The following is a 19,091-nucleotide window of genomic DNA, read 5'->3' as shown; positions in this document are numbered from 1 at the left end:
ATGAAACTCTTCCCGAGGTGCCTTCATTTATCTCTCGGTGCAATAGGCACAGTGGCTAATATGCATTGGGAACTTACTATGCTCATGTCAGTATGATAGATCTCTCACGTGTATTTTATATTTACCCCTGCAACAATGTTAAGAAAGGGTAGTATGATCAGTCTCTTTTTTCCAGGTAAAACAATAAACTCAAAGAATTTATATGATATGTTCAAAGTGACACAGCTAATGAAATGGCAGAATCAGGACCTGAAGATAATTCTGACTCCAGAGAATGCAGCTTTTTGTCAGAATGATTCTTTATAGACTAATATTGAGAGTCTTTCTTTAAGCTTCAATATCCATCTTTATTAAGAGAATGTTTTCAGTGACTTCTAGCTCAGATCCTTTATAGAGAACAAATTTTAGTGAGAAAAGGACTAAAGCACTTAAACACTATCACAAGTGGATGGAAAAGTACATAAAGTATTATGGTAAGATAATAACAAACTATTAATTAAGAGCTGTGCTCTCCAGTATTCCTTTCAGTTCCTTGCTGTGGCTCACATTCATCCAAAGCTTTTGTATCATAATAAATGGAGTCTGAGATCCAAAAATATAAGCTCTGAAGGACTTAGCAGACAAAATTTATGCTATATTAAAAGCTTGCAAAAGCATACAAAAATGTCAGGTTACTACAATCAAGACTGGGCAAAATACTCTAGACTGGTTAAAGGATAAGGAATGGAGAATCAGAGAGAAAAGAGAAGACATTTGAGTCGCTTAGTCTCCATGAAGAGGTCTTGTCCTTTGTCCACACTTGGTCTGGACAGAGATTCAATAAGGTGACTATTAATTCAAAAGTTTAGATTGGTTTTGGGAACACATAGCAGAGAAGACTGCGATAACATAGACTCAGAGGAGCATCTTGGAAGCTGAAAAATCCCTCTTAATTTTCACACAGGCAAGATGATGTAAATGTAGAAAAAAAATTAAGTCTGCATAATGATTTGGCCAAAAGACTTGAAACAGCTTTATAAAGTCTTCATGTGCTTCAGAGTATCACGGGGCACAGCAGAATATTTTGCCTTACTCCTAAGCAAAGGCATCTATGTTATAGAGTATTGTAAGCCAAGAGGAGGACTTTCATTCATAACAGGCTTACTTAACACCCACCTCCATGGAATGAAATCCAAAATCCAGGGAAGAACAAGAAGGATGAGAAGATAACAGCACAGGATAACAAAGGGTCCAATTGCCAGCAATTTCCATAAAGTACCACCACATCATCTTCTAAGGAACCCAGACATCACTCAACATAAGGGATAAGGTGGACCCTGAACTGAAAGTGGTCTAATTCTCCCATCCCAAAGAAAGGAGGATTGTAACAGAAACCTGATTTCAGATGCAGGAAATGGAGTTATATTTTGTGCATAATTGAGCTTATGATCTTAAATCCACAGCTATTCGTAACTTTTTTTAACTTCACTAGTCCAATTTAAACTAATATTTTCAGAAATATAATTTACTCAATTTGAATAAACTCATTTAAAAAACACCATAAAATGCATGCATAAATTGCATTAAGTGCTGATTCTATAACTTTGTACCTCTCCTATTATATATTCTAATTATAGCTTCTCTAGAAATGGAAATCACTATGGATATTTCTATTGGGAATAACATAGCTTTTTCTTCATTGTCTACTCTTGGCTTAAAATTTTTTTCTTTTCTTTCTATTCTTCTTTCCTTCCTTCCTTCCTTCCTTCCTTCCTTCCTTCCTTCCTTCCCGCCTGCCTGCCTTCCTTCCTTCCTTCCTTCCTTCCTTCCTTCCTTCCTTCCAATTTGAGAGAGAGAGAGAGAGCAAAAGCGAAGGTGAAAGCCAGAGGGATAGAGAGAGAATCTTAAGCAGGCTCCATGCTCAGCATGGAGTCTGAGGCAGGGCTAGATCCCATGACCCTGGGATCATAACCTGAGCTGAAACTAAGAATGGGATGCTCAACCGACTGAGTCACCAACGCACCCCAAATTGTAATTTTTATTTTTATTATTGTTTAAGTAGGCTCAGGCCCAGAGCAGAGCCCAACATGGGGACTGAACACGTGATTCTGAGATCAAGACCTGAGCTGAGACCATGAGTTGGATGTTTAACCGACTGAGCCACCCGAGCACTCCAGCTTGAAATCATTTTCAAAGAATGTAATTAAAATATTGTAACCCTTATTGCATCTTCTTTAGAAAACGGCTGAAAAGCTTATATATTGTTACTGCTAGCAAATTTGTTTTAAAATTTTCCTTCACTCTTTCAATTCTCTCTCACCAGTCTCACAGATGTTCTAGTCTCTTTCCTTTCCAATGCAAACTTCTAAAAACTACACCTTTTCCCTATGTTGACCAGAATGGCTTCTGACTCCTCCACCATCCATTTCAAATTTAGGATATGCCTTTTGGGCTTTCAACTAGCAATGCTTGCTCTTTACTTTGTTATCTATTACTGTGTGACAAACCATTCCAAAATTTAGTATCTTAAAACAACAAACGCTTGTGTGCATACAGTTCTCTAATAAGGTCATCATCTGGAAGAGATGGTTTTTCTGTGCTCCGTGTGTCATTGACTAAGGAAGCTCAAGTGGAGCTGGAAGATCTACTTCCAAAATGGCTTTCTTCAAGCATCTGACAAGTTCACACTGGCTGATGGATAGGAGCTTGGCTGGGGCTGTGTAGGCAGGAGTCTTGGTTTTCCTCCATACAGCCCAGCATGGGGCTAGATTAGGTTTGCAAAGTTATAGTCTCAGGATAACAGCATTTCTTACATGGTGGACGGCTTCCAACATGGACAAAAGTACAAAAGTAAAAGCTTCCAGGTGTTCTTATATATTAATTAGGCTTAGAACTTTATAACATTACTTCTAATACAATTTAGTAATTATAAATCCGGGGAGAATGGCTGCACAAGATCACAAATAGCAGATGATATGGCTCACTGAGGGCAGGGGGGATATGATGAAACACATTGGTATGCCCTTTTATCATGTAGATCCCCAAATTCTCAAGTATTTTAAAATTTTATCATTATTTTATTATTTATTTATTTATTTATTTATTTATTTATTTATTTATTTCATTTATTCATTTATGTATTTAATTTGAGAGAGAGAGAGAAAGAATGCCCAAGAATGAGAGAGGGGCAGAGAGAGAGAGAGAGAGAGAGAGAGAGAATCTTAAGCAGACTCCATGCTAAGCATGGACACTCAATCCCACAACAATGGGTCATGACATGGCACTCGATCCCACAACCATGGGTCATAATATGAGCCAAAATCAAGAGTTGGAGACTCAACCAGCTAGGCACCCATTATTTTACCCATTATTATAATTTTTTATAATAAATATTGAAGAAATGGAGAGGGATAGACAGTAATCAAATAATCAAACAAGAAATTATAAAGTTAAGAAGAGAGAGAGAAAGGGGAATAAAAAAGTTCCAAGGAAAGAGAATAGCATATAAAAAATGTATTGGACTAGGAGGGAACATGCTAAATAAGACAAAGGCCAATGTGGCTGCAATACAGAGAGTGATGAGGGCCATGATATGAGATGAGGCTAGATGATAAGAGATGAGTCTTGGAGGGCTTTTTGGGCTGCATAGAGGGACTTTTACCTTTATTCCAAGAACAACAAAAACCTATTTAAGAGTTATAAGCTAGAAAATTATATGATACGGGATTTATAAATTTAAAAAAATCATTTTGGCTGATGTGCATAGATCAGCTGGAGTAGAGGTTGACATAATGACTATTAAGAGAACAGTTTGGAATTGGGAGCTGAGAAAAACAATGCTTGGAAAAACTAGATGGATAGGAAAGATAAAATGGAGAAACATACAGAAGCATAATGGGAAGAGGTGATGGATTAGATATATTAAGGGTGAGTTTGGGAATAGTATGTGTCAAGGATGACTAGACAAATGGGTTCCATCTCCTTTAATAGGAAACCCTGGAAGAGATGGTGTGAGGTCCTTTGGGACTTAAAATAGGAGATATCAAGATGGTAATCTAATATATGAGACTGAAGCTGGTAGAAATATGAGCTGTCTGTATGCAGACATAATAGAAGACATGATATAATTTTTTTTTTCTTGAAGGAAATACATAAGCAGAATGAAAAAAATCTCCATTTATAAAATTGGGATAATAATATCACCTCATAATGCTTAAGTGCTCAACATACTGCCAGGGATATATTAAACACTCGATAAATGTTAGTTATTATTACTATTATCATTTTAATTATTATTGCTGTTTGTTGTTTTAGGAAACTTAGAACTATATTTGTATTCATAAGAGTCAGAGGAATTTAGCCAAAAAGTCAAAGGATGGGGGTCGTATACTGGAGATGTGGGAAGGGAGAGAGCTTCTGAAGACATCAGCCACATCTGATATGAACAACTCAGGTGCAAGATTAAATGCCACCTTTAAAATAATATACACTCTCAAGTATCAAGTACTAGGAGTGCTTGAAGAATGAATAAGGTGAAACAATATGATGTTAAGAGACCTATCAAAGCAGACCTTTGTGGTGAAGCTCTATTTAATCGGGATACAAAGTGAAAACTCGGGTCAATGCATACTCTCACAGCCAAAATCCAACTACCTAGCCATAGAGCCTGGTTCTACATGAGCTTCAAGTATCTTTCATGAGTTTTGAGGAGTTGCTCCTATAATGCCAGCAGCCCAGATATGCCTTATCCCCACCCCCCCCCCCCCAGGATATTCCCTTTTGGGGACGTACTGGTCTTTTCTGGCCTCTGTCAGGAGCCCTTGGTCTAACTTTCTGGTCTTCCACAGTCAAACTAAGCATGAAGCAACAAAAATAGTGAAGAAGTCAGATTTCCGTCAGGCACTCTATGCCTAGTATTTATTCATAAACTCATTAAAAAATGTTGTCAAACATTTATCAAGAGCCTATTTTTGTGCCAGATACTTTTCCATATTCTAGTAATTCAGAAGACTGGCTCTTGGCAACTTAATGAGTTTAATGATAAGAAACAGAGGTAATAAGGGAATAAGTAAATGAGAGGAAAAAGTAATTTCCCCTAATAACTATTGTGTTGATAATAAAGCTAGTTGATATAGTGGAAAGGGACTAAGGTGAAAGATGTGCACTTTATATTGAATTATATAAAGAAGCCACATTTGACCTCCTGGGGCCTAGAGTTTAAGAAGAACAAACACTCAATCCAAAAGTTCTAAAGGCAGGAACAACACTGGTGCATTGAAAGAAAATTAGTGCTGTTGACTCACAGTCTATGAGCAGAGAGTAGAAGGGGATGAAGTCGGAGAGGAAGGCAATGGTCATATAATGTAGACTTTTGTGCCCAGGATAAGGCGTTTGAATTTTCTTTTATGCTCAATGGAAAGTCAAGTTCTTAGCAGGGGAAATAAATGATCTGATTCATGTTTTGTAACGATTTCTCTGGATACTTGGTGTTGAACAGACACGAGTAACTTCAGGGAAATAATTTAGGACGTTATTTCAAGAGCAAAATGATGGTTGTTTAGATCATAGTGGTAAACTGAAGAGGGAGACGATTGGACATTGAATACACTTCTGTTAGAATAAATAAGACTTTTGAGTTTATGGATATTTTGGAGTGGGAAGCATCACTTGCAAAAAAATGAAGTTTGTGATAGTAACACATGTCAGTGCACAGAGAGTAACTGGGGTAGGACAGGGAAAGGAGGAAACAGTAACTTCACCCCGAGTTTGTGGAGCATCTAATATAATTTAAAAATATTTGATAGATGATTGTTTATGGTGGAATATTCAAGAATAAAGAAGAGTTTTAGGTATTTCTTCCATGTGATTGTAGTACTTGGTAGTATAATTCTAACTCCAGATTCCTGTAAAAGACAGAATTCCTTTTTGTCATAAGTGTCTTTTGGTGTGGGAGAGGGATGGATGTAAGGAATGTAAGATTCGTAAGCCAAAAATATCCATATCTGTAGTTTCCCTCTTGGAATATTTCACAGAAAAAGGGCAATCTTCAGCTGAGAAAAAATTCGTGTTCTTGTGCTTCTTATTTCTATTATTGGAAATGGTTTAATGAAAAAAAATTCAGATTGCAAGTCAGTAGATGTATTTTGGCGGGGAGGTATGGCATGCGGGAAATGTCTCATTAACTAGCTCTGTGATAAGTCACATACACTGAGTATGTCTCATTTCCCAATTTACAGTCATGATGTTCCTTCCTCCTCCAGGATTCAAAGATAATCATGCATATCATGTATAAGGCATTCTAGGGAAAAGTACATTTGAAATACAATCCCTAATAGTCCAATCTTTAAATGTGAAATCGAACCACTAAGTGATTTAGAGACTTGCCCTAAGAATCAGACACACTGAGTAGCATAAACTGAGTTTATATATTGAATTCTTAGCTTAAAATCCCTCATTCATACCAGAAATCAATCTACTTTCTCAGAACTCATGCTTTAATAACTAAAACCTAATACTCTATCTTTAAATATCAATGAGTGAAGATGCAGTTTCCTTTCAAATTTAAGAGTCAGTGTGATTATCTTCACAGATTAGAACATGTGGGAAATATAATGTAGTTAATATGAAATTAGACTAAAACGTGTATGTTTTTCATAAAGATTCACCTTGTCAAATCCCTTAAGTATGTATAAAGTCAACTATGAATAATTATTTATTATTAGATTTACAAACTTTTGTTAACACATCAATAGCTTGAAGGTAAGATATCACAAGACAGTAAAATCAAGAATACTTAAGAACTGCTTAAATGCAATAACTGAGCTTTCTTATTATCCTTTCTTAGTGCATAAGTCATTAAAATGGCATGTAACCATCATACACATGCACACAATTTCAATCCTCTAGGATTGGTATTTGGTATATTTTGGTTCTTATATTATTGGCTAAAAGTTATTAGTGGCCAGTGTTAATACACCATGTGCCTTGAGTTGGTTGTCACGCTTCCCCATAGTGATGTATTTGGTTAAACTGTGGCAGGTGTTTACATGAATATTATTGATGATTTAAGCAACTTGGCTCAGAGGCTTTTTTAATAACTCCTGCTGAAGAAAGGTAATAATAGTGGACAATACTGTCATCTGTCATACAATATTTCAGAATGTTCCCATTAAGAGGGAACCACTCAGCAGTTTTTCCAGGTGTTACCTATCAGCTACAAATACCTCCTTATTTTCAGGTTTACTCTATGTCAACATAAATTAATAGTGGTTTTATAAATTAATTTCTTTTACTATCCAATACTTTCTCTGAGAGCATGTAATGAATTCATGCACAGCAATGACACATCTCTCATATCTATAACAGCACTTTTATCTAACATATTTGACTTGTAAGTTAGCAAGACATATGCTGATCTAACCAAAACAACAACTAAAATCATATAGGATACCTGCCCCCATGCATCAATACTGTGTAGAAAATCAAGTTACAAGGATATGCAATTTGGTATACTGCTGAAAAGAACATTCTTTGGACCATGAAGGTGCTGGTAGAGATCATTTCTCACCCCATACTAGCAGTAGGATTATGGCACATTATGAAACCTCTCTAAATTTTATTTTATTTTATTTTATTTTATTTTATTTTATTTTATTTTATTTTGTTTATGTTTATGTTTATGTTTATTTATTGACAGAGAGAGAGCATGCGTGTGAGTGGCAGAGAGAGGGAGAGAGAGAATCTCAAGCAGGATCTGTACTGTTAGCATGGGTCTGGATCTCACAAAACATGAGATCATCACCTGAGTCGAAAACAAGAGTCAGAAGCTCAACTGAATGAGCCACTTAGGCACCTCATACCTCTCTAAGTTTTAGACTTCATCCTTAAACTGAGGATAATGGAGTAGCTAACTAAAAGGATATATTGCAGATGATATCCTTAATATGCCTGGTATATATAAAGCACTTAAAAATTATAGATAGTATCATTGGTGTCATCATTATAATGATGATTACCATTAGAAATAACAGAAAATGAATGGCATTTCTCTTTGTGATGGTTGTAAAAACACATCCACAAGTTCTTTGACAACCTTCTTAGCAAAAGATTGAGTATAATCTCCCCATTAAATATGGACTGGCCTCACTAGCTCACTTCTAACAAATGGAATGTGGCAGAAGTTACCGTGTGCCTTCTAAGACTAAGTCATACATTGTGGTAAAGTTACAGTTTGACTCTCTCTCTCTCTTTTGGGACATATGCTTTTGGAGCTCTGAGCAGCCATGTGAGAAGTCCTTAAAGCCACCATGCTGTATAAATCACATAAAGCTAGAGACCATCAAGGAGTTTCAGCTGTTCTATTCTCCAGCTCTTTCATGTTTCCAGCCACTACCATTTGCCAGACAGATGACAATTCTAGCCCCAGCAAAGGTCCGATTGTCACTGCGTAAACAATCCTGAACTAGATGCTATTGTTCAAGCCACTATTTGGGGGTAGCTTTTAGGCAGCAGTAGATTATCAAAACACTATAATGAGGTTATATCCCATTCTATCTTTCTGCATTTTATGTCTCTCTCTTTTGACATCTCAGTAATCTAGTTTTCTTATGAACAGTATAGAAGTGTTTATTTTTAAATGGTAGTACTCTACTCCTCATAGGTCTGTATGTAAGAGGCTGAGGGATACGGAGAGCAAGAGATGGTAGGCTGTTGTCCAGGCTGTAGGTATGGATAAAAGCATGCTGTCTTTTATGCAAAAGACAATGATTCAGTCTCTGTAAGCAGCTATGTCTATGACATAGCTGCATTGCATCCTGTTTCCTAGGCAATAGAGCTAGTAAAAAGGCATGGATTTAGACACATTGGAAACACAGTTGCTGTCTTCACAGCCATTGCATTGCATTTATAAAGATCCACTCACAAAGCACCACTGCTCCTAAAAGTGATCTGAAATGCACATGTGGCTATCCCAGATGTTACAGGGTTTCATACCTAATTGGAAGACACCTTCAAATTATAATCCACTCTTGGAGAATGTGTTAAATCCTTTGGGTCATAAAACCTTAGAGTACCTGATCTGACATGGACATCCCAGGCTTCATTACAAAATATCCCAAAGGATAAAATAGGACAAAAATGGCCTGAATGAGCCAAGCCACTCCCCAAAGCACTGTCATTTTTTTTTCTGATTTTCATCTCCAACGCTTAGCTAAATTATTAATTAAAAAGTGTGGCAAATTGATGAGTTTATTGAATTTGTTTTACAGAATTAGTTATTAAACATATTAAAGGACAGTATTTATTCTGCAGTTTTGCTTCAAGAAATTTTATATGAGAAAATTTTCTGTGCCTTTTCTACCTCATAATTTAAATTAAGAGCTTTAAATCAAGTTTAGTTACAGAGTTATTATATGACCACAAAATTGTGTTTGTGTCAGAAACTTAAGCTTACCAGAGACTGGTGCTCTGGCCCTTGCAGGCTTCCTCAATATGACGCTGCAAATTCACGTGTACAGAAAAGGTGAGACCCTCTCAGACTATGGGAGAAGATCCATCTCCCACAAATACATGTTAAAATTTGGAGTTAAAATGTTAGTTTGTAAAAGTTGGCCATATAGAAAAAAATATATTTAACATTATTTTTTTTCAACCTCTTTCCTCAGTATTCCTACAGTTTTAAACAGCCAGTCTTTAAACCTGGAAGTTTCAAGTGGTCCCCTCTGCCTCTGTTTTGTCAATCTTCCCCTGGTATGCCTCTGATGCATGAGATTTTCAAGGTCCAACTGTTTGGGGATGGAAAGGGACAAAGCAGAATTTTGTTTGCTCCTAATGTTCTCTGAAATATGTGACAAGCCCTGCAGGAAATAACATTTTGGACGCCAAACTCTCATTACCACATTAATTGCCTCTGTCATGACAGTTTGGGCCTGAGCAAATGTCTGGAAACCCGCTGAGCTCCTCAAGAGAACAACACAGGCCAAGGGAAAGTGGGTTTGCAGTTCCCCAAAGCCATCAGCTAAAGGTGCTGTTACCAGAGCATGCTTGGGGATTCATCCTTACCACTTGAGTCACTGTTAAATTGGTGGGCAAATGGCTGTCAGAAATCTTTGTCTCTAAAAACTTATGGAAAATATTCATGAGAACAAAGTAAAAATATGATTAAACCATATTTTATCAGCATGACATCTGCACAATAAGTGATTGTCCAATTGACTATATGTCAAAGTAACACGGAGTGAAGGGGTGTGTAGAGGGCGGAAGATAAAAGCTCCAAATGGGCTTTCTTCCCTTCGGCTGCAGCAACACGAACACTATGTAATCAGAGCAGCTCATGAAAGGGGAATTTGAACTGAGTGGACAGCAAGTAACATTTGAAGTCAAAGCGAAACCCAAACTTCCCTTAATACTCCCCCCTACCCATATCATTAATCTTAAAGTAGCCTTTTTAATTAATATAATTAGAGGCTTTAATTATTGAAAGTTAAGTTAAAGATGAAAAGTATCATGTAATGAAGATGATTATTTTCTTTCTTTAAGCCCCACAGGAAAACCAAGTGCAGTTTTTCTTTCCTAGTCCTTTCAACTTCAAGTGATATTTCCTATATTTAAATAATTACAAGACTTAGGGTAAAGAAGTTGGGTGAATAGAGCATGTGAAAAGTATGGCTGATCACAGAGAGAACATATCTTTGATCTATCTTACGTCATAAAGGAGTCTCAAAGAATTAGGTCACCATGATATTGATATTGTCATAAACAGAGGGTGTTCATATAAATTGGTACCACCTTTTCATAAAGCAACCTATAAATAGATAATTTTGATAATTTTTGAAATAAGAATTAAGAACAAATAATTTCGTTCTTAAATACGAAAAAATGGAAAAATGTTATGATGTAGATGCATCACATTACTTATAATATGGTAATTTTGGTAAAAATGTTATTGCTTATTAAGCAATAAAGAGAATAAAGAGAATGCTACTGTAATATAGAGACCCCAGATATAGTTTAGACAAGAGGGTTTACTCATATCTTACATAAGCCAAACCAGGATAATGGGATAGCTCTATAGCCTGAGGTCATTCAGACACAAGGGTTCTTGACATTTTTTTTTTTTTTTTTTCTTTTCTGCTGTCTTCATATGTGATTTCTTTCCCTGGGTGGTCAAAGTTCGGTTACCACCAATTCTAGCATCCAGCCTGAGGAAAGTGTAAAGCATGAGCACTACGTACTTGCATTTTTAAAGAATCAGATTTGAAGGTGCATATATCATTTCCATTTGTATCCAGGGGACAAAACTTAATCACCAGAAGATATCTAGCTATAAAAGATGCTGGAAAACCTAGTTTTTAAAGCGAATAGCCATGTACAATTTAAAACGTGGTGGTGAATGGCTCTAATATTAAAGGAAGGGGGGGTGGGAAATGGGGTCAATGTCATAAAGTCTTACAATCGAAGGTATGCCAATATATTTTGAGGTACCTATTTTTATGGAATGGTGTAAGTGATTTTACCAAAAATGTGTTGAATGGGAAAACATATTACACACACACATACACATACATAAATGCATTAGATATGCATTTATGATAATGCATAATGTGATAGCTAATTATATGTGTCAACTTGACTAGCCCAGAGTACTCAGATATGGTCCAACACAGGTCTAGAAGTTGCTGGGAGGTATTTGTTTAGATAAGAGATTTGTTCCATAATATGGGTGGGCCTCATCCAACCACTTGAATGACTTAACTGAAAAGAGCCCCTAAGGAGGAGGAAATTCTGGCTTGACTGTCTTTGGACTCCAGCTGCAGAATCAGCCCACCCTGGTCCTACACTGTAGTTTTTGCACTGGTTGGCCTCCACAATCTTCTAAGACAATTACTTAAAAAAGTTCTTTCTCCACACACACACACACACACACACACACACACACACCTGTGGATACATGTATAAAATATTAAATTTATACAATATATATCCCATGGAATTCAAAAAAAGAAGACACATTCCTGATTTATAGGATACGGAAGGTAATAGAGATTAATCAGATACCTTTATAAATTATATTATTAAGGTTTTGCGTATTCTGGTTTATTTTGTCCCATTTTATTTTGAAAATAGAAAAATTTATTAAAGCTTCATATTTTTTTGTCAATTTTGCCTTTTGTTTCCTTCATTTCTTGTTGGGCCAAGTTGCTGTCTTGTTTTTTGATATATAGATTTTCATAATTCCCTTCATTGTATGTTATGAAGTATCTTTATCTGTCACCTTTGCTCCTTTTTAGCTGAAAGCATATACTTTGAACAACTTTGTTCAACCTTTTCTTTTCAAGATTTAAATAATATTGTTGTGGGTGAATCACTTTTATGTGTCATAGCTTGAGTCTTATTTTTTAATACAATCTAAAGTCTTTTCTTATTTCCTTTAATAGATCAGTTATAACCATTACATGCATTGGTAAGAATATGCTTGATCTTAATTTTACCATATTATTTTATGTTTATCCACCTTTGCAAGGTTTTATTTTCTCTTTAAATGTATGTTCTCTTTTGTCTCTTTTGTACCTTTTGGTTTGCTCTTTTGTTCTAATATTTATAAATTTCAATGATTGTTCCAGAGATTGCCTTTACATTATGTTTTGCTAAGATATTTAGTTCTATATTTCTGTATAGAGTAACTATTAGTTTCAAGGTATGAAAAATAATAAAATTTATTCTGTTCTTTTTCTCGATCTTCTCTATTCTTCTCTTCTATTGGTAGGTTTGGCCGATGGTATACTCTTTCTTAGTGTTCAGTTTTATACAACTAAAGATAATTCTTCTACTAATTGATTTGTCAAGTTTATTCATAATATTTGACTCCTGGCTGTAACACATGATATAATTTGTAAGTTCTCCACTTTTCCCCTCATCCTCTTCTGAATATTTTTTGGTTTATTTAATAACGCTTATATTCTATTTCACCAGTTTGGTCTACATTTTCCTTTAGAACTTAGTTTTATCATTAAATATATTTGATGTTTACAGCTTTGGCTATATTTTCAACCACCAACTCTTGGCAGGCAGTATTCATTCTCTATTTGATCCCTCAAGAGATTCTTGGGAAAAACTATTTGTCTGTAGCTTTTATAATTGAAAGATCTTGGTTGAATATAAAATCTTTGTCTCGATCTTTATCATATTAAGAATATTTTAAGCCCAGTGTCTGGAGTTGAATAATTTGGTAGAGTAGCCTGAGGAAAATGTCTCTCTCTCTCTCTCTTTCTCTCTTTCTCTCTCTCTCGTCCCTTTCCACTTACAAGTGACTTGTTCTTTTGCCTTACTAACAAATGTTTATTTTAAAATTCCAATAACTTTACTAGGCTATATCTTCATATTAACCATTGTACATTTCCCCTAGTACACACTACAACTTTCAATATGTAGATTCAAAGCTTCCTGTCATTATTATATTTTGAAATATTTATTGTTACATTGGTGTGAAACATTCTCCTTTGACTATCTTCTCATCTATCATTGGAAAACTCTGCCTTAACTCCAAGCTTGTTTGTGGGTATTCTTTTCAGGGGGAAGTGTTGATTCTTCATTTCTATCCTCCATATTCCTTATTGTGTTTCCCATCATCTCTGTTCTTGTGTGTCACTCAATTTCATCTTCTATTCTGTTTCCTTCATTTTCTTTCCAGAATTTAGCCAGTCTTTAGGCCATATATTCCCTGAGTTCTTATGTTTCAGTTCTGTGTTATTTTATATGTATATTCATGCTTGAATCCTTTGTTAAAATTTTCTTTCAATTTGCAACAACATATTTACTAAGTGTTTTTCCTTTCTTTGATTTACTGTTCATTTGCATTTTTTTCATTTGCATAATTTTTATTATAATATTGTTGTCCTAGATCTCTTTGAGTTACTACTGGTTGAAAGAGTTGGACTTTCCTGAAACATTTGCACTGTTTGTTTTATTTTTATTTTTGGCTAATTGGAGGGTGATGGCATCTGAGATTGTCCTCTAGGTTTCCTAACTCAAAGGCTACCTCTTCTGTCACTTGGCTGATCAAATGTTGTATTAAAATATGGTGCCTCTGGAGGCTTTCATTTTGTCTCTTTGAAGACAGCTAGTTTCAGGAAGGCTCCCATCCCTACCTGTGCACCCTGGCTTCCACTGACTACTGTAACCAATCTTTGCCAGATTTCAAGGCAAATAGTGCACACTTAAGTAATGTAATTTTGCTGGAACTTCTGAGATTTGCTACACCAGGATTCTCACCCAACCTCCTTCACTGGAACCTGACCAGAAACATACTTTATATGCCTCCACTCTCTACCTTTCCTGGGTAAGCGCTTTGTCTGATCTATTACATCATTTCTCAGCTGTCTACCATTTGCAATTCAGGATGGGTAACTGATCTTTGAGAACATACCCTTTTAGAAGCCCTCTCTGGAATCTGCTACTGCTTTCCCCTTCAGAGTTCCATTAAAAAAACACTCTGGCATTTCCTGTACAATGCACCCTAGAACCACAGCTTCCTGTGTGTCTTTGATTATTAATAAGCTCTTTGCCTTATGTTGGCATTTATGCATTCCCTCTGTCTAATTGCTGCAATGAAGGCTTGCCTTTTTCTCCCCTTTTATGAAGATTTTTCAAGTAGTGAACAAGAAAGATTCATATCTAAGATGTTGCCACATTTATACCTGCACCATTTCAATTTCACTGAAGAAACCAACTCCATAGTGGGTAAATTAGATGCTGACATGTCCATGGAAAGTAGTGACAGAGAAGGTACTAGAACTCAGACAGTTATGTTCCAGTCTAATCCTCATTTGCCATACATATTACCTTTACCCTGTCTGGTACACACCTAGAGATGACTAATGCTTTGCTTTTTATACCAAATCTAATGCTAATCAACTTTTTAGTGATGTTACACAAGTATCATTAATTACTCATGTAAGATTGTTCCCAAATTCCTTAAATTCAATTATTTCTTGGTTGTGTCCTAGGCTAGTGGTCAGCTATTACACACCAGGGAATTGGTAATACAAATGTTTTTATCAGGTCTGGATTATACAAACGTATATACACACAATTGTGTGTATATACAATATATAAACAATTAAGATATATATTTGTATAACTTTATATAATTAATGCTATTAAGAATTTTTTCCCAACTAAGAAGAAAGAAAAGAAAGAGATCAGTGAGATGGAATCAGTGAGATCACCAGCAAGTTGGAGGAGGCTTTGAATAATATAAATTCTTGTTTTCATTTCTTATTTATAAACAAACCCAAAGTTATGGGAAACAAAGGGAAAAAATAACAGAGCATAGAGGCAAATTGCCCATCAGATGATATTATCTGGTACTATAAGGAGCTTTTAGAGAAGAAGAAAATACCACAAAATCATTTTATAATCAGTATTCTAAACACAACTTTGCCCTAAATACTGCAGGAGACATTGCACAGCCATTTTTAATTTCAAAGATACAACATCTCTGCAGAATTCAGCTCTCACCAAATGCTTACAGAAATTATTTCCAAGGCTCTGATACCATTAAGTGAAAACGATACAAATGATCATGAGCATGTGGTTGAATCCACTAACTTCTACTTTATCCATAATAGTTTAGCTCACTGAAGTTTTTAATTGTTTAAACCACTTCAGTCAGATACTGCGACGATTCTCATTCACCAACCAATATCTACCAGTGAGTAGCAATCTACGTGCTTGGCTTTAAAAACTCTTGTGCTCTAATGAATGTGTGGCAGAAGGTGCATGACAAGATTACTGAGTAGTTCACCCCTTGGTCTCTTTTTCTCTTGGGTTTTTTCTTCTCCGTAATAAAGTCTGAGCAAACTATGTACCACCTGAGATGGGCAATTTGTCTGTGGGCCATGTTTTGCACCCTTTTGAAATTGGATAGTATGTTATTTCTAATTCAGCAAAGAGAATTTAGAAAACATTCACATGGCTGTATCCAAAGGCTTACTAGATATTTTTTAGAGTCAGCCCTCTTTGCACAAATGCAGTTTAGAACCAATAACCTATCATTAAGAGGAATCTCAGCCTTTCCATAATAGTGGAAACTTTTGGGAAACATCCGATTGATAGGACATGCTATTTTGAATGCAAGCAGTTGTTCTGGCCACAAAATTTTTGCAGGAACAATGGCTGCTCTGTCCTCCAGAAGCATGTTGAAGCTGTAGCTAAGGTCACAATAGTGATGGCTTCAGTCAAACCATCCATCCATTAGTGTGAGCCAAAGAAGATCATATGTTGTCTTGTCTAGCAATTTGCTGAGCTATGATTGCTGTATCTCCTCATTTAGGAAATGGCAAAGAATTAAAGAATAAAACTTACCCAGAGTGAAGAAGCAAGGGACAGACTGTCACAAAGTTGACTCATAAGATTTGAGGCTGTTTATTCTTACTGAGATTCTTTTTTCTGCTTTCAATAAAAGCCAGCTCTCTGTTCACCCATTCACTCATTATCAATGACAACAATAACAACAAAAATGCACGTTGGCCTAGAACACACAAGGTATGCCAATAAAAAGTCATATAATTCTGTTTTCTCTCTGGCAATTCTAAATGGTCATATTTAGAGATTTGAGAACAACTACTTAAGAAAATTATAGATGTTCTCTTTCTTCACTAGATAGAACCTTGTCATATGTCTCAAATTTTACAAACTTCAGAGATAGCTGATTTACTATTATATAAAGTATAAAGGAGACATCTCTTTTTCAAAAAAGTTCTCAGGGTTATTCCATATGTAGACTATTTCCCACAACAAGGACATGGTGAAATAATATGTGATTAATCTTAATGAGGCTATACAAATACAGGAATCTATGTTCCTAAACCATCTAATCTAGGAGTTTTAAGAAATCTCATTATTCTATTTTTCTGGAAAAATTAAGGTGATATGACGATCTCTGAAGGCTTAAAGAGAATTCTTGATTCTACACATTACTAACCTCTAATCTTAAATTATGTAATTTTCATAATCCCCATTTTCTTATCTTTAAAGTGAGGAGAATAATTATGACCCCACCCCATTTGCCTTACAGAGTTTTTTTAAATAATAAACCAAAAGATTATCTGTGAAAACACTTCATAAGTTATAAACTATCATACAAAGGTTTCTTGTTTTCACATTGGTTCATGTTGCACTATTCTCTTTTGATCACTTTGATGGGCTAGAAGAAGGAAAATAAGATGACTCATGTTTTCAGTTAGTTTATATATTTTTTCACTGGAGGTTAAAATGCCAGAGTATGGTTTTATCATTTTCTCTTTAGACATTTCTAGGATTAGATATTGAATTAAATCAGCACATCTTCCCTTCAGCTTAAATACAAAGACTTCCAGAATGTTATTCTCCCAAAGACATTATTTATAAAATATAAATGCAGATGCACTTTTCCACCTTATTTAAATCAAGTTAATGACTCCCATCCTCTTTAGTGGGCATAGTCTCCATATTTTTCATGAACTTTGAGAAGGGTACTTGAAATACTCTGCTATCTGTTAGAAATGCCTAATACCTGAGCTTGATTCATCTGTAAAGATGCTCGATTCTATGTCCATACTTCTCGTCATGACTGAAGGATGTATCATATTGATTTATTGATAGTTCTCTGTTGGGAACAGTGTTAAAATGGTATCTCATTCTTTTTTTTTTTTTTTTTTTCAACATTTTTTTATTTATTTTTGGGATAGAGAGAGACAGAGCATGAACGGGGGAGGGGCAGAGAGAGAGGGAGACACAGAATCGGAAACAGGCTCCAGGCTCCGAGCCATCAGCCCAGAGCCTGACGCGGGGCTCGAACTCACGGACCGCGAGATCGTGACCTGGCTGAAGCCGGACGCTTAACCGACTGCGCCACCCAGGCGCCCCTCTCATTCTTAATCTAAATAGATATACTTAAAATGTAAATAAATTTCCCTTTGAATCCTGAATTATTCTCATACACAGTTAAGAGACATATTCTAAAACAGGATAATGTTTCACACTCCTTTACAATGACAGCGAGACAAACCTAATTGAAAATTTCAAACAAGTTCATGCTCTTTTGTCATACCTTCCTTCTCAGGAGATACACAGAATGCATAAGGAGGGAGTTGTAAAACTCCCCGCAAAAGTTAGCTCTTCCTATCCTCTTTAAGACCTTTTTGTAAAGCATCTGTATATATAGTTTAACTAATAATGTCGGAAGAGAGGTTTCAAATTAAGGTTATTTCATTGACTCAAGATAAAGGAATTATACCAAATATATAGGAAGGAAATAATACTTATAAATAATGACAATCTACATTTCCAAAAGATAGGGTCAGTCCAATTCAATTTGTAAACTGTATGCCTACCCAATCATCAGAGATAGATTATATACTGCATAGAAGAGGTATACAAAAATGCTTCTTGCTTACATGTTTGGGTGGTGAATGATTCTTCAAAATGGAAAAAAAAAATCCAAGATATAAAATGCAATAGCATATCTATGAGTGTAAATCAATATAAAAATAATCAAAGAAAAAGGAGGCTTATAGTTCATTATTATTTTTTTTTTAATGCTGTAAAAACAGGGTGCCTGGCTGGCTCAGTCAGTTAACCACCGTCTGACTTCAGCTCCCGTCATGATCTCACGGTCCGTGGGTTTGAGCCCCGCATCAGGCTCTGTGCTGACAGCTCAGAGCCTGGAGCCTGCTTCAGATTCTGTGTCCCCCTCTCTATCTGCCCCTCCTACACTCCTGCTCTCTCTCCCTCTCACTCTCTCTTTCACTCTCTCTTTCTCTCTCTCAAAAATAAATAAACATTAAAAAATTTAAAAAGAGGGGCGCCTGGGTGGCGCAGTCGGTTAAGCGTCCGACTTCAGCCAGGTCACGATCTCGCGGTCCGGGAGTTCGAGCCCCGCGTCGGGCTCTGGGCTGATGGCTCAGAGCCTGGAGCCTGTTTCCGATTCTGTGTCTCCCTCTCTCTCTCTGCCCCTCCCCCGTCATGCTCTGTCTCTCTCTGTCCCAAAAATAAATAAACGTTGAAAAAAAAAAATTTAAAAAAAAATTTAAAAAGCTGTAAAATCAAAGAGCTTAAAATTAGAGTCAAAGATT

The sequence above is a fragment of the Puma concolor genome, chromosome A1, assembly GCF_028749965.1.
Source record: "Puma concolor isolate L17-30 chromosome A1, mPumCon1.1.hap2, whole genome shotgun sequence".
Classification (NCBI taxonomy): Eukaryota; Metazoa; Chordata; class Mammalia; order Carnivora; family Felidae; genus Puma; species Puma concolor.
This window is presented reverse-complemented; position numbering follows the sequence as displayed.